Below are 22,878 nucleotides of genomic sequence, written 5' to 3'. Positions count from 1 at the left end.
TACAGTGATGTAAAAACCTTTTTTTGCATTATGGCCAGTGTGTGAATATAGGGCTTAACTTAATTATGCATGGGACATTTTTTTATATTGCTTCTTGAAATAAATATTGCAATCAAGTCAGACTTGAGTCCCAACAACTATATGGACAGGTTCATGAAATTTTTGACACAGATAGTCCTCAACTTAAAACCATTCATTTAGTTATTTCACTGATGTCTATCTGTGGTCATTCTGTTTGTTTGTTTAGATAAGGAATTATCTCTGAAACAATGACCCAAGAGGCAGAGATTGTGAAGTTACGAAATGACCTTGTCAACTTCCAGCATTCCTTGAAAAGATATTCTCTTAAAAACCTGGCAACTGCCTCAATTTTCTTTAGTCCTATTTTGTAATGGAAATATTTCTCAGAGGTAAATATTTTATAACCTACAGTATATTTCTGTTCCATTTTTTCTCTTAAGATTTCAAAAGAAAGTCAATGACATTTGATCAGCCATTAGATTGATATGGGCTGGCACATATAAATGCTTGTCCCCTGAAGTTCCTTGTTATAAGTGCTTAGAATAGGTCAGGCACAAATGACTAGATTTACATGTGTAGATTTCAAGCTATCTACTTGCTTGAAGTCAGCTATTGCATTTTGCCTATAATACAGGAATCTCCCCAGACTGCTTGCCTTCTGCTTGGGGGTAGGGAGGTCAGTCCTGGATCACTTGAAACTATGCAATGATTCAAGGCTACCACCCTGCTTGATTCCTACTCATCTTTGGCTGGGCATTTCCAAACAGAATATGGAGATCCATTTGAAAGGAATGTTAAAAGGGAGGTCTTCTAAAATTGAGTTGCAATAATCACTCCATCCATCAAGGAAAACCATCCCTTCAGTTTCAGTAAATATTGGATTCAGTAAATATTGGATGGGATGGATGTTGTGAGTCACAAATTACCATTTTTATAGAAGGATAAATGGACATGTTTAGATGAAATTATACTCCAGCATATTTGTAGGGACCTAGCTTTGAGAAGATGCTGCAAACCCCAATTTGCTACAAGAAAAAAACTGATCAGGCCCAAAACTTCAGGTAATAGCTCTATCTTAAGTTTTTTTGAGATCCCGTCCTGGGATATTTCTGCTGCTAAGGAAGAGAAGGTAAGTTAGATAAGCCTAACATGCCACATCAGCATGATATGCCACATCAGTCCCAACCACTTACACCATTATATCAGACATTGATGGTATTAGCCTTTATTCTGCTACATTTTGTAGTGGAGAAAAAGTTGCTAGTTGCTTAAGGATGCATTTTTCCTGTTTCCTGAATTACCCTCATTATTTGTGATTTTTGCTTTCCATCTAAAATACATCATGATGGTTTAATGGCCAACCCTTCAGTGCACAAAGGGTGCCCTTGCTGTAGGTTTTAAAAGGGAGGTGCAAACTGCCACAGGATAATGAGGTCAAAGTAGGCTGTTTGAAAAATAAATAAACCCTGAACATCATAAACCTTTGCATATTATATTATATGTATTACAGCAATGAAAAATAAAATAAAATGACATGTACTATTTATGTAATCCTTTAGATCTGTGATGACATTGTCCTTGACTAGTAACTGCCTCCTGAATGTTCTTGTAGATAAGGATCCTAAGAATGCAATTATTAATTAAATTCATTTTAAGCAAACCATTATGTTTTGATGCTAAGGAATAACAAGGTCAGTCACAGATATGACAGACATCCCTACTTTATCTTTGATTGCTGGTCTGTCTTCTTCAATCTTTAGTTTTTGTTGCTATTTTGGGGGGGAGGGGGCACTGAAGGAAATTGTCACTCTCCTGTCCTTCACAGTTCAGACCAAAGTCAACTAGTCACTATAAATTTCAAAAATATATAAACACGACATGGGCAGCCAGCATTGTAACATTAATCATATCTTGTACATACCACCATTCAAATGGCAAAACCCTGAGGCTTAATTTATAATCTCTTGGGTCTGACATTGTTATTTCCAGAGAAAGCTCTATTTCTTTCTAGTTTTTTTTAAAAAAATAATTCTATCTTTCTCATGAATAACAACCTTGATATATCTAACTTCCACCCTCGTAGCAAGTTATATGAAGGCATTCAGTCAGTCCTCCCTCTTTTGCTACATTTTTCTTAAAACTGATGTTGAACCTTTTCTGCTTGATTGGTCTACCATCAGTCTTGCAGACATGTTTGTTTGTATGCCTATATCTGCCCATATCCTTCCTTGATATCTCCTAGCTGAGTGAAGAAAAATCTCAACTGAAATGACAGAAAAAAACATTGCCAATTTGGATTGACAATACTAACCCAGATGAGCCAAAGATCTAACTCAATTATGGCAGTTTCTTTATAAGTATTGTAAAAAAACCTATAATTGATTTCAGTGTTACTTATTTGTACATAAGCACGCTTAAGTTTCATGTCTTATTTTCCATTATTGGAAAAAAAGGCTCTGGAAACATAGATTTTGTCCCAAATGTTCTGGATTCAGATTTTTCTTAAATTCAATCTGTAGAGCTAATACTTGACCTAACATTTAAGGATATATTACCTATCTTGAAGATCTATCATAGATAAGATGTCAAAGAAAAATTGTGTCTTTACTTTGCACCAGTTCAAACTATCTCATAGAATTATTGCTGACAGAACAAAATTGAAAGGACATTATGGAGACCATGCTACTTTCTGACTTTGTTTGTTTGCAGACATTTTGTTACCCAACTAGGTAGCGTAATTAGTGTTAGTGAGTGTGGGGTTTGTTCCCTGTTTATATATAGTAGCTTGCCCTACCAGTGTTGCATGATTTTCTCTTTAGAAGTTTCTTGGTTAGACTACTGTTTTCTTCTTTGACTGTTTGGTGTTAATTTCTGCTCCTCTTGGTGTTGGTTGCTTATAGTTAGGAACAACAAAGGGAGTGAAGTGTTGGTGAAAAGATTGATTTTTAAAAGAAAATTTATAAGTGAGTTGGGTGGGTTGGTTAAAATGACCATTGTGAGCCATCTGTTCAGGAACAAAAGACTGTGGGACAAAAAATAAGATTAAAAAAGACAATTAAGGTGAATTTCGCTACTCATTCAGTCTGATTACTAATCAGGGATCTTTTTTTTTTCTAGATTCCTTCATCTCTCCTCTGCTTTTCAGGTAGCCCTTGAATTATGACAGCCATAGGGAATGGGATGCCATTGCTCAGCAGCGCTATTGTAAAGCATGACATCACATGATTGTGTCACATAACAACGACAATTCCATCAAGCTTGGTCACTTATGTAATGCCAAGACAAGGGCTAAGTGGGAAGTGGTCAAGAGTCCCAGGTAATGTAGACGTGCTTCAGAGGTGGAGGAGGTCCTGGGAAGTCTAGTGCAGGATGTGTGCAAGTTGTGCAGGGGTGTGGTGAAGTGGCTGAGGGAAGGTAGGTGTGGGTGAATTTGAATCCAAGGAGGCAGAAGGAAGGAGGGTGAAAGTGTGTGCAAGTGCAGGGAGGCCAAGGAAAGAAGGGTTTGATGTGCAAGAAAACTATATATGCATGTGGGGACTTACCAGAGTGACTTGTAACTTTCCCATTGACTAATGCTTGTCAATGAAAAATTGTGAATTGTGATTATCTGATTGTGAGACACTGCAGTCATCATAAGTGAAAGCTGGCTTTCAAGTGCCTGAATCCTGTGGGTGGTGGGACAGCTTCAAGGACCAGCCATAGGTGCTACTTGTTCAGTCTAATCAGAACTTTGGTGGATGACCTGTATTGAATTTTTACGTCACATAAAATCTATATAGGTTTTGCAAAAGGCTTCAGTAGAGAAAAAAAAAATGACTTAGAAGCCACCAGTTGACAGCTTGCTAAATACTCTGCATATTTCTGGGTGATTCTCACTAGGGAAAATAATCTCTATCCTACAGTTCAGTGATCCTAAACAATCAATAAAATTCACCATCTAATATTTAAAAGTTCATTTTAAAAAGCCTCTAAGAAGTAGGAGTCCAATTAATAGTAGTTAGGAACGGATCCAAATTGATTGCTGCTGATTGCTATTTAACACTGCTGATTCACTAATGTAATTGACATGGAGACAGAGAGAATGTTTTTATTATTTTATTGCCTCATTTAAAACCAAAGTGAAATCAAAAGTGCTTTATTTCAAGTTCACATTACTAAAAGAAAATTATCATCCATGCTTAGCATAAACTGTGTTCCATTCTAAATTAACAAGGTCTTTTTTCCCCCTTTCAGAGAATCTTCCTTGCTAAAAGTGCTTTTAAACAAGCAGCATATGAAATAATCAGGTCAGGGCACGTGCACACAAACACACCCTAAAATTGGGAAGTTTAAAACAAAAATGTATCTACGGACCAGCATGATCTAGTCCATAGTCTTCATCCTGCAATAGATTGATTCAGAAGCATCATTATCATCATGTTTAAATATTACATAGATAGATATTTGTCTAGTAGCTTCTCAGCTTGGCTGAGATCCCAATTTAGGGCAGGGGAAAATACTATTCAGAGAATAAATACCAATTACTCTGATGATAGTTTGGGTTGAAATGGGATTACTCTGCCCACAATTTAGGGTTTTGCAAGAAGAATAGATGGAAATTTGATTTAAAAGCAATTCAAATGTATCTCTGAATCCAATCAGCCTTTAGAATTGAATTGCCAAGCTGACTAAATCAAACTTGGATGCCCCTAAATTAATTAGGATAATTTTGGATTCTTCACACAATGTGAGAAATGGCTTTTTCTCAACAGATTTGGAAATCCAAGTCCAAACTGAATTGGTTCAGCTTCATGATTCAGTTTAAATGTCTGAACTGAATTGATTTGAATTGTTCAAATCAGATTGATTTTTCCAACTAAAGTAAACAGTTTGAATGAGATTTTGCCCTAATGTTATTTTCATCTTATTTTATAGTAAGGCTTCAGATGGCTAGGCATGTTGCACAACTGTAGATCAAATTTTACAAAATAAATTTTATATTTATTCCCAAGCACGACATACAGAAAAGAAGTCTAAAGGGAGCCCCAATAAAAGCATTAAGTCCAGGTTATAAAATTAGATGACTGCTTCAATGTTAGAATAATCCAAGAGCCACAATCTTGAAAAAGAGCAATTTTTAACATGATGTTCACAGAAAAAGCAATGACTGAACTATTTTCTGGGATAAACTGATGAAATAATACTTAGAAGACCTGCTGTAATGTATTGGGATTTTACTTGAACTGTTTCACGTGTCTGTTTGAATGCTGCTTAAGTTTGCTCAATTGGTGTGTCTGTGTAACAGTCACTGACTAGACAGATTTGCTGTCTCCAAGAAGTTCATTGGATGATTTGGGGCGGGAATGGGTTCCTTAAATCTATTGGCCGCCGCCTAGTGGCCAACTGTATAAGCAGAAGCCTCTCTTTTAGTTCTGTTCCTGTTTGCCTCAATAAAGCAATGTTCCTGTTTGCAACCTCTCGTCTCGTTTACTGCCTCCAAAGAACCCACTACACAACACCTGCTATGTAGCTTTTCCATTTTTGGTGATGAAGGTGTAATAAAACTTTATTTTTAGACAGTTTAAGTTTATGTAACAGATTAAGTAACTGCTTAAAAACTCTATATTAGCCTGTAGTCTGTTAATAGTAGTGACTTTATAAGAAGAGATTAATTTATTGCCTTGAATGCCATTAGCCACAATATTATTGATTAAATTGTACGGATTGGTTACAATTATAGTTTTGTTTCATTTTGGGGCTCTCTGAATGCATAAACTCATTCATAACATTTAGTGCTCAATCCCAAAAGAATCATGTGAAGCCCCGGCATGCACACTAGTTCAAGATATATTTTTGCATGGGATGTTTACAAGAAATTACATGTTTTGCAAAGATAAATGTTTGCAAGGAAACTTTACCCTGGAGAAATTTTGTTTTCCAGATTGTGCATACACACTGTCTGCCCTCTCTTTCAAGGCCATGTTTCAAGAAGCTATTATGTGTATTTGTCTATTCTAACAAACGTATGTATGATAAGATGGAAATGTGGCCAGCTTGTTTTGCTGGCTAGATGAAGAATTGTGCAAGCTTAACATATCTTATGTGTTCTTAATCAAGCATTCACGTTTGTACAAGGTTAGCTCCAGTTAGATCAATAATAGGAAAACTGGAGACAACATAAGATTCTGTATTACTTATCTCAAAGCAGAATGTAATGTAGTAATCAAATGTAGGCATTGCTGCAGGGGGACACTAGACCTGCATCCTGAATCTTCCGAAGTGCCCAAGTTATAGAGGTAGCTCTTATTTACTGTGCTGCCCCACTCCCCTCACACAAACACATATACAGAAAGAGTTCTACAGGTGTTTATTCAAACCCCCAAACAGGTCCTCAGAAAGCACCACCGAGTTTAGCACTGCAGGAATCATTGGGCAACTGAGTTCAATGGGCACACACAAAGTCCAGGAAAGCAATCCACGAGTTGAACAGGTCATGATAGATGGCATAAGCACACAAGACATGGAACTGGGCATGTTGCTTCAGCAACGCTCAAGTCCTCAGGCGGGATATAGTAGGTGGTGCAGCCCTTCAAGAGAGGCAAGGTTGCCTCCTTGCAAGTAGTCTAGCTGATTGGCATTGTGCCTGTCTCCTCTCTGCCTCTGTGTACTTGGATCTGGAGGAGACATGGACTCCACCTCCTCTTCATTGCTAACAGGCAGCAGCTGCTCCTGGTCCTCACCTGGAGCCTCCTGGCCTGGCCAACTTGCTGCAGCTGTGGCTCACCTCGCTCAGCCTATTGCACATATGATCAACCCAGCTGAGGCTGCTTCTTCAGGATAGCACTCTCTGAGCTCCATGCTTTCCTCTGCTGAATCACTCATGCTCCTCCTCTAAACTCAGGTCCAGAGAGGGGTCCAGGTCAGATCCATAATACTAAATAAGGATTATGAATATTACCTATCTTAGTAAAAGTCCATGTGTAGTTCCCTTTTAGCTGGCTTGCCATGGACTTAAAATGCCAGCGGAAGGGGATCACAACATTAGAAATGATATATGTCTCATTCTGACATTCATGAATAGCCAAAATGCATTCAGAGAATACATGTGAGGCTAGGGAATGACTGGATTCCATCCAGAATTCAGAAAAGTATGTCATATTAAATTGTTGGTGACTTTTTCATTTTTATAAACATTAAAAATATGATTATAGCAGTACAGTGTATACAGGTAGTCCTCCACTTGTGACACAATGGAACCCCACATTTCTGTCAGTTTTACCTCATTTTGACGACCTTTCTTGCCACACTTGTTAAATGAATCACTGCAGTTGTTAAGTTAGTAACGGCATTGTTAAATGAGTCTGGCTTCCCCCTTGAGTTCGCTTGACAGAAGGTCACAAAAGGTGATCACATGATCCCAGGACACTGCAATTGTCATAAATATGAGTCAGTTGATAAGCATCTGAATTTTGATCATGCAACCAAGGGGATACTGCAAAAGTGTGAAAAACGGTCATAAGTCACTTTTTTCAGTGCTGTTGTAACTTTAGGTAAAGGTAAAGGTTCCCCCGCACATGTGTGCTAGTCGTTTCCGACTCTAGGGGCCGGTGCTCATCTCCGTTTCAAAGCCGAAGAGCCAGCGCTTGTCCGAGGACGTCTCCGTGGTCATGTGGCCAGCATGACTAGATGCCAAAGGCGCACGGAACACTGTTACCTTCCCACCGTAGCGGTCCCTATTTTTCTACTTGCATTTTTATGTGCTTTCGAACTGCTAGGTTGGCAGAAGCTGGGATGAGTAACAGGCGCTCACTCTGCTATGCGGCACTCGGGATTCGACCCGCCAAACTGCCGACCTTCTGATCGACAAGCTCAGCATCCTAACCCACTCAGCCACCACGTCCCATGTTGTAACTTTGAACAGTCAGTAAATGAACAGTCACTAAATGAACAAGTTGAGGACTACTGGTATCTTTTTTCTTCACATATAATGGTCGTTAACCCACAAAGGTTAGGTGACCATTCATAGTAGAAGTAAACGTTGTGGGGTATCTTGTAAAGTTAGAAAAAGTGAGCAAGCAAGAGATAAACAGGACCAATATTTTCCTAAACAATGCAAAGAAAGTATATATATAAAAATGAAATTGCTGGCACTTCAGGGAAAAGGGAACATCTTAACTATATTGCAAGACACTAAAGTCCTGTTCAGGTTTACCTTCACATTTTCAGTCTAACATTCAAGAAAACAGTGAACCGCCTCCTCCCCTAGTTGTGCCAATTACATAAGTGAAGAACAGTCCCCACACAATTGTTTGAAAAGAGGACAGCGTTTCGCTATTATAGTTCCAACTCACTGGAAGTGATTGTATGTAGTCCTAGGCTGTCTACTGCAAACAATCAATCTGTGAGCATGGAAACTGTTTATTTATAGCATAAATAGAACTAGAAAACAAAAGCGCATCTTGCTATTCCTCCTCTTAAATTGGGTTAAACAGATAAAGGTAATGTCTGAATAGTCCCATACAACTTTGATGTTCTATCCTTTTATTTCTTCATAGCAACAACTGTTAAATTTCAACCAAGATTGGGAATCAAAAAAGAAATGATTTCTTTTATATAATGTTCTGGTGGAAGCATGTGACTCATTAATGATAACGGTCCCAAAATTCTTTACAGAATATATTCTAAATTAGATCTATTATATCTGGTCAACAAAAATCCAGAAGACCACAAGATAGCAGCAAAGAGAGCTTTCTGTGTCTTTTGGCTGTCATCTAATGGTCTTCAGCCCAGATATGGTACATCTATAAAAAAAGTGACTGCTTTTAGCCTACACTAGCGGTTTTGTTTCTAGTGTTAAAAGTTTTGTGTCTTTATTTGTTCTCATCTTTACCATCTCTTCTCTTAGAGAGCCAGTTTGGTGTTAAAAAACAGGAGACTGAATTCTACGCTCCCCTTAGTCAAGAAAGCAAGATGTATGTTTTTGGGCCCGCCATGCTCTCTAACTCAATCTCACAGGAGATTGCAAGGAGGCAAATATGGGGAAAAATAAGAAATAGGAATATTGTGTTACACTGTCTGGAGTTGTACAAATCAAAGTGAGATATAAATCTAATAAATAAAATTATATTTTTCTCTTTCTTCCCATTTCTGATATCCCTGGCAATCAGCCAAAACATAGTGAGATAGATAGAATATATGCCTCTTTTATTAAAAGTACTGTAAAAATCACAAACACAAATGTGGAAAGTGTGTATATGTATATATTTGTACACATACATGCAGATTAGACTATTTTTTTTACTAGAATTACAATATAACAATTCCAACTGTTGTATTCTCTCAAACAACCAAAGCCACTTGTGACTTAAGATGAAAATAGTTTGGTCTATATTATACTATTACTACTTTATACTGTACTCTACTATCACAGTAACTACCTTATTTAATAGATGAAGGTATAATGTTAAAACAGAATAGATTACCATTTATATTGCTACAAAACTTCATTTTGTTTTCCTCAATTACAGACTGTAAGGTAGAATTTTAACATTTCAGTTTAATATCATATACATGCCTCTTGTTTCATTTCTTCATAGGTTTGGTTTATATTACACTATGAATAAATGAATGTGTGCATGTATAAAAAAAACTAAACATGTTTGCTCAAAAAGCCTAACATTTTCCAAACCTGTTTTCTTCAAAATACACATATTTAAAGTGCATTTATATACCTTTTCTTGTCAAAGATAATCTTGATGCTTCGTTTTGGAACTGTGATGCTATCTAACCATCAAAATTCATGTTCATTGAATCAACGACACTATCTAACCATCTCATCCTCTGCCATTCCCATCTCCCTTTGCCTTCAATCTTTCCCAACAGCAGGGACTTTTTTAATGATTTGGGCTACTGAACTATTTGTACACTACTTGTTTTTTTATATTTACATATGCTGAACTATTGTTGTTTTTCTCTTTCTTTTTAAAAAGAGAATAGTTATGTTTTCAGCATCTAAGAACTCCAAGTGGAACATCAGAGATATGGAGAAATATTTCGCAGGATGCATGCTGTTGTCATAGTAGCTGGCTACATTAGTTGCTCAACAAAAAATGAAACACAATAGAAATGACATAACGGAAGGGTAGTGTTTACATAAAACTTGAAAGATACATTAAGAAAGTACCTCGGCTAACACAATGATGTTTGCACCAAATGGATTTGATTCAAGCCAGCCCTTTATTCTCCAAGTTTACCTCACAGTAAGAGGCTTCAGGCCTTGGCAGCAATTATCATCTTTCTTTTGACAAGTTCATGTCTGCAAAAATTTACCCGAACTAGTAAAGTGGCAGTTATAAAGTACAAGGTAACTTCTGATGATTTCTCTCTATTCAGTATCCATGAGGTTCCAAGTTAGCTGGGTGCTGGCATTCAACCTTGGATAATGGATACAGCAATAGGACTGAATTATTGGGTGAAGAAGTAACATTTTTCTGGAAGTCCAGCTTTTTTTTATTGTGAACAGCAGTGGGTAGGATAGGAAGCATTTCTTGTAAGGAAAGACAAAAGAACAATCTATTTAGACTGTTTCTAAGTACAGCTACCACCATTTTAGATTTAGAAACACTGGAAAACTGCCCTAGGCTTAGGATGCATAAATACATTTTAAAATGAAAGCAACAAAATGGATGTCGTTGTCCAAACCCAGGCTAACTCTAAATTGTGGACATTAACATTTCTATTTAAAAAAAAAAAAGAAATCACCTTTCTCATTGAAATATCTACTCTTCATCATTATTCCACCCATTATAGTCTGCTTTCCGCCCAAATGTTATGTACCGTCCCTGGTCATCTAAAGATGGTCCATTGTATCTTAAGAATCATGATTTCTCTAAGACTAGATGGAATATATTTGACTGACTGAAAGTAAAATTAGTTCTGGGATTGTTATTTCAAGTTTTCAATGTTTAAGGTGAACATGGGAAAAGGAGCAGTGAAGTGTGTAGCTATGCTGTAAGATCACCTGTGTCATGTCATTCATCCCTCTGGTCTATAGTGTATAGCTCAAATTTCTGCAGACACTTTGCCATTAAGAAGTACATTCTATAAAAGAAAGCCTCCACATGATCCAGAAGCAGAAAAAAGTGCAGTGGCAACAGTTTGTAAACAAAAACAATTGGCAAGTAATAAGTGGACTGGTTGAAGATGAGAGCCATAGCCACAATGTCAGGTGGGGGTGAATTAGCTATTCCTATTTATTCTAGTCGAACCATTGATTATTTCTGGAAGAAAGAGACTGCTCAATTGGGCATCAGCAGTGCCAGCAACTTTTCTTCTGTTTATTTTCTTGGATAATTTGCCACAACCATGATCTGGTTTCCTGCTGACTTGGAATAATGATTATGTGTTAGAATACACTATTATTTAACAGCAACAGTACTTGTCCAGAATAGATCATTCCTAGGACTTTGTGTTAAATAGATTTTTTTTAAACCAACTAACTAAGCAAGTCACACATCACAAAATGTGCACCATGGGAAAGAAGAGAAAAGTACCTAATTATAGGAATGAATTACTCCCATATACATAAGGGCCAGTAAAAGAAATAATTGAAAAATGAATACAATTCTTAATCAGTATGAAGCTGTCATGTACTAGTAGTCCCAGCTACATACAATTCAGAGAAAAGGGAAGTTTCATGGGACTGGTCTTTCAGAAGAAGGGATGGAATGGGTTTGCTTCTTGTGTCATTTTTCTTTGTAGCACCCTGAAGAAACTCCATCCTACTTGGTGAAAGCTGAGGAAAGTAATGGAGCTGATGTTTGTACAAAACTGATAGAATGATACAATTTTCTATCTTATCCTTGTCTTTGAGTATATAGTCTACATTGGGGATATGAATATTACAACCCAGAGCTCCCTGATATAGTATTCAGTCCTGAATTTTCCTTTTATCAGTAGCTTAAGCAAGATCTGTGTTTGCAGTTGCTCCAGTAAGAGACTCTACATAAGCTAATCTTCTCCAACTGCCTCAAAGAAAACCAAAACAGGGTCCTACACTGTAAGAAGAAACACTGGATGCATCTACAGATAAACCAGTTTATCTTCATGCAGATGAAGAAAACAGCAATGTCTCGCACTAGGCTTTCTCTCTCTCTCTCTCTCTCTCTCTCTCTCTCTCTCTCTCTCTCTCTCTCTCTCTCTCTCTCTCTCTCTCTCTCTCTCTCTCTGTGTGTGTGTGCAATGAAAACATATCATTGTCTGTTCTTACATGGAAAGACTGATTGGCATCATGATAGGGCTTGTACAAACTCTATCCCAATGTCATTTCACTTATGAGAAAATGTAGGGCTGTAAATCAGTCTGACTTCAGTTTCCCACTGTAGGTTTATCTGAAAATTATAGCATAGGTTTAGCTACAGAATTATTTTTGCAGTTCAGGTTTCAGTGTGACTCAGCCAAATGGCAACCACTGAAAGGCATAACTTGTATGTGTAATAATTGACTGATGTTTTATTTTACCTAATAGAAAAGGTATGTTTGGGCATTGATTTTGCTAGATTATCTGGAGGTTTGTTGTTTGTTTTATAAAATTCAAATAGTTTTTTTAGGAAATATATTCAAGCAACTTCCAGAGTATACCAAATTTAAGCAGGAATTATGGCTAAAAAACCAATTACAGAAAAAAAATCTATTAACAAGTGTCACACTGAAAAATACTGAACAAAAAAATGTATTTGTTGGACATTCTAAATGCAGTAAAAGTACCTCATCCATTGTTTAATTGATGTAAATTATATATTTCTAGGGGACGTGGTGGCTCAGTGGGTTAGGACGCTGAACTTGTCGATCAGAAGGTCGGCAGTTTGGCGGGTCGAATCCCGAGTGCCGCGTAACAGTGTGAGCGCCTGTTACTCGTCCCAGCTTCTGCCAACCTAGCAGTTCGAAAGCACGTAAAAATGCAAGTAGAAAAATAGGGACCACTCTGGTGGGAAGGTAACAGTGTTCCGTGCGCCTTTGGCATCTAGTCATGCCGGCCACATGACCATGGAGATGTCCTCGGACAAGCGCTGGCTCTTCGGCTTTGAAACGGAGATGAGCACCGGCCCCTAGAGTCGGAAACAACTAGCACGCATGTGCGGGGGAACCTTTACCTTTACCTATATATTTCTAGGTTTGTATCAAATATACTCCAAATGGTTTGTGTCACTTAAGCTCAGTGCTTTTCAATTTTATCTATTTGCTGAGCCCAATTAAATCATTAGTTTACAACTTAAAATATCAAGATAATTTAAAAAATAATAACTATAAGAATCATACGTCCAAAGTACTTGTAAAATAATCAGGTTAAATATGAAAGCTTAGACTAGTGCCATTCATCTGTTTAAGTGGATGGGAACACCAGTGAGTTTAATATCTATATTTTCAATGATAAAACCAGTCATACTTTTCAAGGAGGAAAACTGGGACCTCCATTGAAGTTCTAAACTTGTCAGTAATTTTATAAAACTGCTCATTTTTACAGTGAGTAACCCCATTTTGCTTTTGTAGATTCAGAACTGTAAGTCTATTGGGTTCTAGTCAATAATATTTTTTCTGTATTTGGACTATTTGCAGAAGCCTTGTCTTAATCCTTGGAAACTCTTGTCTTCAGTTGTCTGATTCTTCTTCCACATGCTGTCAATATCGTTCACAAAAAGACAACACATCAACCATTCTTTTTAAAGCACCAGCTGGGTTGAGCGATTGATTTTTATGGAAAGCAGTCACAATCCTGCAGAGCTCTTTGATAAGAAAGGTGTGAAAACACAGCACATTGACTTAGTTACAATGTCTAGCAGCAAGCCTGCTTGGATAACAAGCCAAGCAGAAATCACCATAGTATGTAGACTTCATTGGAGACTCAGGTAAACACTTTGAAGTTCCTTCAGAGTTATCTCTGCTTGAAAATTTTGCAGGCAGAGACCTGAAATTCCCTTTGAATCAATTATAAAAAGGCGGGAATAGGGGTTTGTATGTGTATGTGTCACAAAGAGGTGCACATGTAACATTTATGATACTGTTCCCTCTCCCCATCCCAGTTGTGCTGCATTGTAGGGAATATTCTATTATTCTTTTACTGATGTGGAATTAATTTAGAATATAAGAATACATTAACTGATATGTGTTGTCAAGTCTTGCTACTAGTTGCATTCTTTCATTATTTTACTTTCTGAGAACATACATGGTTCTCATTAAGTTTTCATTTGATAAGAAGTAAAAAGCACTTCTGCTTTCTCAGGAATTTAGTCTTATGGTATTTCTTGTACTGCATATGTATCAGCTCTCACCTATCTCTGAGAAATAAATACAACCAAAAGTGAAACTCACACAAAAGCTTTCATTGGTGAAGCGATTATCAATGGTGGGGCTTTCTCATGGGCTCTGTTCCTTAATAATAAGCATACACAGAAGACTGGGATTGCAGGTAAATATGGTAATTTGCCAGGATGCTAAGTATACATGCTCCTTCTGTGGAAAGACCAAAATGAAAACGACAAAAATGGGCATTTGGCATCATGGTTCAGGTATGAAAATAGTGGCTGGTGAAGCTTGGACATACAACACTACTTCAGCAGAGACAATGAAATACACCATTAGAAGACTGAAGGAGTTAAAAGACCAAGAAAAACAATAGTTCTTTTTAATATTGGCAACCTATACCTTCTATTTTAAAGGGACGCAGTGGCTCAGTGGGTTAAGACGCTGAGCTTGTCGATCAGAAGGTCGGCAGTTTGGCAGGTCGAATCCCGGGTGCCGCGTAACAGAGTGAGCACCTGTTACTCGTCCCAGCTTCTGCCAACCTAGCAGTTCGAAAGCACGTAAAAACGCAAGTAGAAAAATAGGGACCACTACGGTGGGAAGGTAACAGCGTTCCATGCGCCTTTGGCGTCCAGTCATGCCAGCCACATGACCACGGAGACATCCTCGGACAAGCGCTGGCTCTTCGGCTTTGAAATGGAGATGAGCACCGGCCCCTAGAGTCGGAAACGACTAGCACGCATGTGCGGGAGAACCTTTACCTTTACCTCATACCTTCTATTTAGAAAGAAATTGGTTTCAGTGAGAGTTTGGTTCAGAAAAATGGGTCAAGAATTATGCCAAAACTATTTTCTGAATAAACCACCTTATGGGAACCTGGACTTAAATTCCACCACATAATAGCTTCTTGAAACATGGCCTTGAAAGAGAGGGCAGACAGTGTGTATGCACAATCTGGAAAACAAAATTTCTCCAGGGTAAAGTTTCCTTGCAAACATTTATCTTTGCAAAACATGTAATTTCTTGTAAAGATCATATACTATTGATTGAAAGCACATTGTAAATAGGATTTAAATATCAAGTACCCAAATACCTGATTCTTTTTTTTTTTATTGAAAAGTTTTAAAAATACAGTTTTCCTTTAAAAAAACCCCTTCCCCCTCCCTCCTCCCCTCCCTACCTCCCCCCTTCCCCCCCTCCCCCCCTCCCTCCTCCCCCCCCTCCCCCCAACCCCCCTCCCCCCCGGACTTCCCAGAGCTAAATACAAGGTATATATATATAAAAAAGCAATCATAAACAACCATATACTAACAACTATAAATTCTAAAATCCATCACTCTCTAACTTATATAGGATCAAACAAAACTTAGCATTATTAAATATATATAGAAGACAAAATAAAAAAAGAAAAAAGAAAACGAAAGAAGACTTATTCAAATGCTAGATAAAACTTCTTGACCCTATACTTATTCTGGATAAACTCAATCCATTTTCTCCATTCCATAATATAATGTTCTTGCGAGTAATCTTTCAAATAGGCCGAAATCTTCGCCATCTCTGCCAAGTCGGAAACCTTTAAAATCCACTCTTGTATAGTCGGCAGTTCCTCTTTCTTCCAATATTGACCTATCAAAAGTCTTGCTGCCGTAACTAAATTCAACATCAACTTAGAGTCCACAACTGTAGCGTCAACAATTATTCCCAACAAAAAAAATTGCGGACAAAACTTTATCCTCCGTTTAAAAATCTTCTGCATATTCCACCAGACTTTTATCCAAAAAGCCTTGACCTTTTTACATGTCCACCATATGTGAAAATATGTTGCCTCTTCATCACCACACCTCCAACATTTAGGCTGATAATTCGGATACATACTTGCAAGCTTTTTAGGATCTAGATGCCATCTATAAAACATTTTGTAAAAGTTCTCTCTTAGACTTTGAGCTTGAGTGAATTTTACATTCCTCACCCAGATCTTTTCCCACGTGTCCATTGTAATAACTTCCTGAATGTTTTGGGCCCATTTTATCATACAATCCTTAACAAGCTCTGTTTCTGAATCGATCTCTATCAATGCAAGATATATCCGTTTAATATGTGCTGGTCCTTGATTTCTAATTTGCTTTATCAAATTTTCATCAGTCGTTGCAAATCCATTTTTTTGGTCTTCTTTCCACCTGGCCTGTAACTGAATATATTGAAACCAAGTCTGAACAACCTTCTCTTCTCGCAAGAAACTATATGATTTCAAGCACCAAATATTCCTTTCCAAACTTAAAATTTCCTTGTAAGTAGTCTCATCATGTTTGAAACCAGCATGTATATTTTCTATTGCGTGTTTTGGGATTGCCCACAATGGTATCTTGCTGCTTAACTTATGTCTATACTTCTTCCCCCCTTCATGGATTACTGCCTTGTCGTGGCGAAGGGGCTTGCGTAATTCAATGAAGCTATGAGCTATGCTGCGCAGGGCCACCCAAGACGGAAAGGTCATAGCAGAGAGTTCTGACAAAACGTGATCCACTGGAGAAGGAAATGGCAACCCACTCCAGTATCTTTGCCATGAAAACCCTATGGACAGTACCAAAAGGCAAAACGATATGACGCTGGAAGATGAGCCCCTCAGGTCGGAAGGCGTCCAATATGCTACTGGGGAAGAGCAGAGGGCTAGTACTAGTAGCGCCAGAAAGAATGAAGCGACTGGGCCAAAGCCGAAAGGACGCTCAGCTGTGGATGTGTCTGGTGGTGAAAGGAAAGTCCGATGCTGTAAAGATTTTTTCTCCATAGGAACCTGGAATGTAAGATCCATGAATCAAGGAAAACTGGACGTGGTCAAACAAGAGATGACAAGACTGAACATTGACATCTTAGGTATCAGCGAACTAAAATGGACAGGAATGGGTGAATTTAATTCAGATGACCATCAGGTATACTACTGTGGGCAAGAATCCTTCAGAAGAAATGGAGTAGCCTTCATAGTCAATAAAAGAGTAGGAAAAGCAATACTGGGATACAATCCTCAAAATGACAGAATGATCTCAGTTCGAATCCAAGGGAAACCATTCAATATCACAGTAGTCCAAGTCTATGCCCCAACCACCAGTGCTGAAGAGGATGAAATTGACCAGTTCTATGAAGCACTACAGCACCTTATAGAACTAACACCAAAAAATGATGTTCTTATCATCATGGGGGATTGGAATGCTAAAGTAGGAAGCCAAAAGATAACTGGAATAACAGGCAAGTTTGGCCTTGGAGTGCAAAATGAAGCAGGGCACAGGCTGATAGAATTCTGTCAAGAGAATACGATGGTCATAGCAAACACTCTTTTCCAACAACCCAAGAGACGGCTCTACACATGGACATCACCAGATGGTCAACACAGAAATCAGATTGACTATATGCTCTGCAGCCAAAGATGGAGAAGCTCTATACAGTCAGTAAAAACAAGACCAGGAGCTGACTGTGGCTCAGACCATGAGCTTCTCATTGCAAAGTTTAGACTTAAACTGAAGAAAGTAGGGAAAAGCACTAGGCCACTCAGGTATGAATTAAATCATATCCCTGTTGAATATACAGTAGAGGTGACAAATAGATTTAAGGAATTAGATCTGATAGACAGAGTGCCTGAAGAACTATGGACAGAGGTTCGTGACATTGTACAACAGGTAGCAACCAAAACCATCCCAAAGAAAAAGAAATGCAAGAAAGCAAAATGGCTGTCTGAGGAAGCTTTGCAAATAGCTGAGGAAAGGAGGGAAGCGAAAGGCAAGGGAGAAAAAGAAAGATACACCCAATTGAATGCAGAATTCCAGAGAATAGCTAGAAGAGATAAGAATGCCTTCTTAAATGAACAGTGCAAAGAAATAGAAGAAAACAATAGAATAGGGAGGACCAGAGATCTTTTCAAGAAAATTGGAGAAATGAAGGGAACGTTTAATGCAAAAATGGGCATGATAAAGGACCAAAATGGCAGGGACCTAACAGAGGCAGAAGAGATTAAGAAGAGGTGGCAAAATTACACAGAAGAACTATACAAGAATGAGCTTAACGTCCCTGATAATCACAATGAGGTGGTCACTGACCTCGAGCCAGACATCCTAGAATGTGAAGTGAAGTGGGCCTTAGAAAAGCTGAGCAACAACAAAGCTAGTGGAGGTGACAGTATTCCAGCTGAGCTATTCAAAATCTTAAAAGACAATGCAGTAAAAGTGCTACACTCAATTTGCCAGCAAATTTGGAAAACTCAACAGTGGCCACAGGATTGGAAAAGATCAGTTTACATTCCAATTCCTAAGAAAGGCAGTGCCAAAGAATGTTCAAACTATCGCACCATTGCACTCATTTCTCATGCTAGTAAAGTCATGCTTAAAATCCTACAAGCTAGACTTCAGCAGTATGTGGATCGAGAACTACCAGAAGTGCAGGCAGGATTTCGAAGAGGCAGAGGAACTAGAGATCAAATTGCCAACATACGCTGGATCATGGAGAAAGCTAGGGAGTTCCAGAAAAACATCTACTTCTGCTTCATTGACTATGCTAAAGCCTTTGATTGTGTGGATCATAACAAACTGTGGCAAGTTCTTAAAGAGATGGGAGTACCAGACCATCTTATTGGTCTCTTGAGAAACCTATATGCGGGTCAAGAAGCAACAGTGAGAACTGGACACGGAACCACTGATTGGTTCAAAATTGGGAAAGGAGTCCGGCAAGGCTGTATACTGTCGCCCTGCCTATTTAACTTATATGCAGAGCACATCATGAGAAAGGCAGGGCTAGATGAATCAAAAGTTGGAATTAAGATTGCCGGAAGAAATATCAACAACCTAAGATACGCAGATGATACCACTCTAATGGCAGAAAGTGAAGAAGAACTAAAGAGCCTCTTGTTGCAGGTGAAGAAGGAGAGTGCAAAACTTGGGTTGAAACTTAACATTAAGAAAACCAAGATCATGGCATCTGGCCCTCTCAATTCCTGGCAAATAGATGGGGAAGAAATGGAGGTAGTGACAGATTTTATTTTCCTGGGCTCCAAGATCACTGCAGATGGGGACTGTAGCCAAGAAATTAAAAGACGCTTGCTCCTGGGGAGGAAAGCCATGGCAAATCTAGACAGCACACTAAAAAGCAGAGACATCACCCTGTCAACAAAAGTGCGTATAGTCAAGGCTATGGTCTTTCCAGTTGCAATGTATGGTAGTGAAAGTTGGACCATAAGAAAGGCTGAGCGCCAAAGAATTGAGGCCTTTGAACTGTGGTGCTGGAGAAGACTCCTGCGAGTCCCTTGGACTGCAAGGCGATCAAACCGGTCAGTCCTAGAGGAGATCAATCCTGACTGCTCTTTAGAAGGCCAGATCCTGAAGCTAAAACTCAAGTACTTTGGCCACCTAATGAGAAGGAAGGACTCCCTGGAGAAGAGCCTAATGCTGGGGAAGATCGAGGGCAATAGAAGAAGGGGACGACAGAGAATGAGGTGGCTGGATGGAGTCACTGAAGCAGTAGGCGTGAGCTTAAATGGACTCCAGAAGATGGTAGAGGACAGGAAGGCCTGGAGGAATGTTGTCCATAGGGTCGCGATGGGTCGGACACGACTTCGCAGCTAACAACAACAACATACTTCTTCCAAACTCTCAGCAATGCCTGTCTTAAAATATGCATCCTAAACACAGTATCTACCTTCTTATCATACAGCAAATATGCATGCCAGCCAAACAACAGATCATGGCCCTCAAGATTTAATAACCTCGATTGTGTCAAATTAATCCAATCACTTATTCCTACTAGTGCAGCAGCTTCATAATATAATTTAAAATTAGGCATTTTAAGGCCACCTCTCTCACGAGTATCCTGCATAATCTTAAGTTTAACTCGTGGCTTTTTCCCTGCCCCAAATACCTGATTCTTATTGCTTATGTATCACTAAGAGTTTTTGTCCTACATATTTTAAAATGTAACTATTTTTTATGTGTATGTATGCCCATTCATATACACACATCTATAGCCCTTAGAAAATCTAGTTGAAAGACATATATAGACAAACAAACGAGTGATTTAATCTTACCATACCACTGCTCCTGCCCTATTGTTCTCTTATAAGTGTGTATGTGTTTGTTTGTATCCATGTTCTTACAGATACACATACAGACAGTACACGTGCATAGACAAATAATCTCTTGTAATTGGAAGGACATTTTCCTCAAAACGTTTTATCACAACACACTTTTTATCAGAATGCATTCAATTGCAGTTGTGGCCTTAAAACGAAAATGCTGTGAGAATGCAAAAAAAAAAAAATCTTTCAAAAACAGAATGGTGTTTCCTTTTGAATCCAGAGAATTATTAGCACAACTCTATGTTTGATGAAAGAAAAGAGTAAGGAAAAAGTTGCACAGATTATCTTAACTTTTAAAAACAGAGAAAAATAATAGATAAATAACAGAATAACAGAGCTGGAAGGGACCCTGGAGATCTTCTAGTCCAACCCCCTGCTCAAGCAGGAGACCCTATATTATATCTGACAAATGGCTGTCAAGTCTCTTCTTAAAAACACCCAGTGATGGAACACCCACAACCTCTGAAGGCAAGTCATTCTCATGGTTAATTGTTCTGTTAGGAAATTCCTCCTTAGTTCTAGGTACCTCCTCTCCTTGATTAGTTTCCACCTTGCCTTCTGGTGCTTTGGAAAATAGACTTCCTCTTCTTTGTGGCAGCCCCTCAAATATTGGAACACTGCCATCATCTCTCCCCTAATCCTTCTTTTCACTAGACTAGACAAATTCAATTCCTGCAACTGTTCTTCATATGTTTTAGCCTCCAGCTCCTAATCACCTTAGTTGCTCTTTTCTGCACTCTTTCCAGAGTCTCAACATTTTCTTTTTATAATACAGTGCCCAAAACTTGAAGCAGTATTCTGAGTGTGGTCTTACTGAACCCCAAGGTTCCTTCCAGCTTCTATTCTATTCTATTCTATTCTATTCTATTCTATTCTATTCTATTCTATTCTATTCTATTCTATTCTATTCTATTCTATTCTATTCTATTCTATTCTATTCTAATCTATTCTATTCTATTCTATTCTATTCTATTCTATTCTATTCTATTCTATTCTATTCTATTCTATTCTATTCTATTCTATTCTATTCTATTCTATTCTATTCTATTCTATTCTATTCTGTTCTACTCTACTCTATTCCATCCCACCCCACCCCACCCCACCCCACCCCATCCCATATTCTACTCCAGTGGTGGTGAACCGATGGCACGGGTGCCAGAGGCAGCATTCAGAGCCCTCTCTGTGGGCACCCGTGCCATGCCTCGGAGGTGGCAACTGTCCCTGTTCAACCAGCCACCCCCCCAGGTGTCCCTCCCCAAGAGTGACATTAAGGTGACCACACCCACCTTGGCCACACCCACCCAATCTTCCATGACCACCACAGCCACACCCACCCAGTAGGCCACACCCACCTGGCACCCAGTGATAAATAAGTGGGTTTTGGGTTGCAGTTTGGGCACTCTACAAGGTTCACCATCACTGTTATTCTATTCTATTCTATTCTATTCTATTCTATTCTATTCTATTCTATTCTATTCTATTCTATTCTATTCTATTCTATTCTATTCTATTCTATTCTATTCTATTCTATTCTATTCTATTCTATTCTATTCTATTCTGTGTTAATGCAACCTAGGATTCCATCAGCTTTTTGTCAGCTCCTGCACACTGCTGGCTCATATTTAAGTGATTATTCACTATAGACTCCAAGATCTCTCTTGAGCCAGGTTTCACATAGTCTGTACCACTAGGTTTTTCTTGCCTAAGTGTAAAACTTTACTTTTCTCTACAATAAATTTTATTTTGTTAGATAGGACCTAGTGTTTAAGGCTGTCGAGGTCCATCTGGTTCTTGAGCCTATCTTCTAGAAATAGAATAGAAACAGCCATACTCTTTTTGTTATTCCTGCTATGTATTTCTTCTAATTGGAGTTTGCACTAAAACGGGAATAAAATTTGTCAGACTGGACATTAACCAGCCCTTCAGGTATTGTAGTCCCAAACCACATTGGCCAAATAATCTCAATAAAAAAATCGACAGTACCATGGCATAAGGCAAATGTGGCAAGTTGCATTTGTCCCAAGCCTCTTTTTTTGGGACTTTTTCTCTGTCCAAGAGCCTTGAGGATCATACTAATGAAAATTGATGGATGATGGATAGAACCAATACACATTTTAGGGCTGGGAGAAAGGTATATCTGCTAGATTTCCTCTTTTATAAGCATCCTCTTCCCAGAGTCTATAACTGGAAAGTCAGTTTTATTGTTCACAGTGACCTTATGACATGGTGTTGATTTTGGAGACCAGACTAGTTTGGCCTACAATTTTCTACTGAATCCCAGGAGAGGTATTGATGCTGGTCCCATACATATAACCTGCTTAATTGGGTCAAGATACAGCATGTTATGTGAGCCAGGGAAATAATTCAGAGGGACTAATTTTAGCTCAAAATATTTTACTGTTACTTGGGAGAAAACTTGGGAGAAAACTTGGGGGTGGGGGGAACCAGTTCTCTTCAGCCAATTAACT

This window comes from Vipera ursinii (assembly GCF_947247035.1).
Source record: "Vipera ursinii genome assembly, chromosome: 3".
Classification (NCBI taxonomy): Eukaryota; Metazoa; Chordata; class Lepidosauria; order Squamata; family Viperidae; genus Vipera; species Vipera ursinii.
This window is presented reverse-complemented; position numbering follows the sequence as displayed.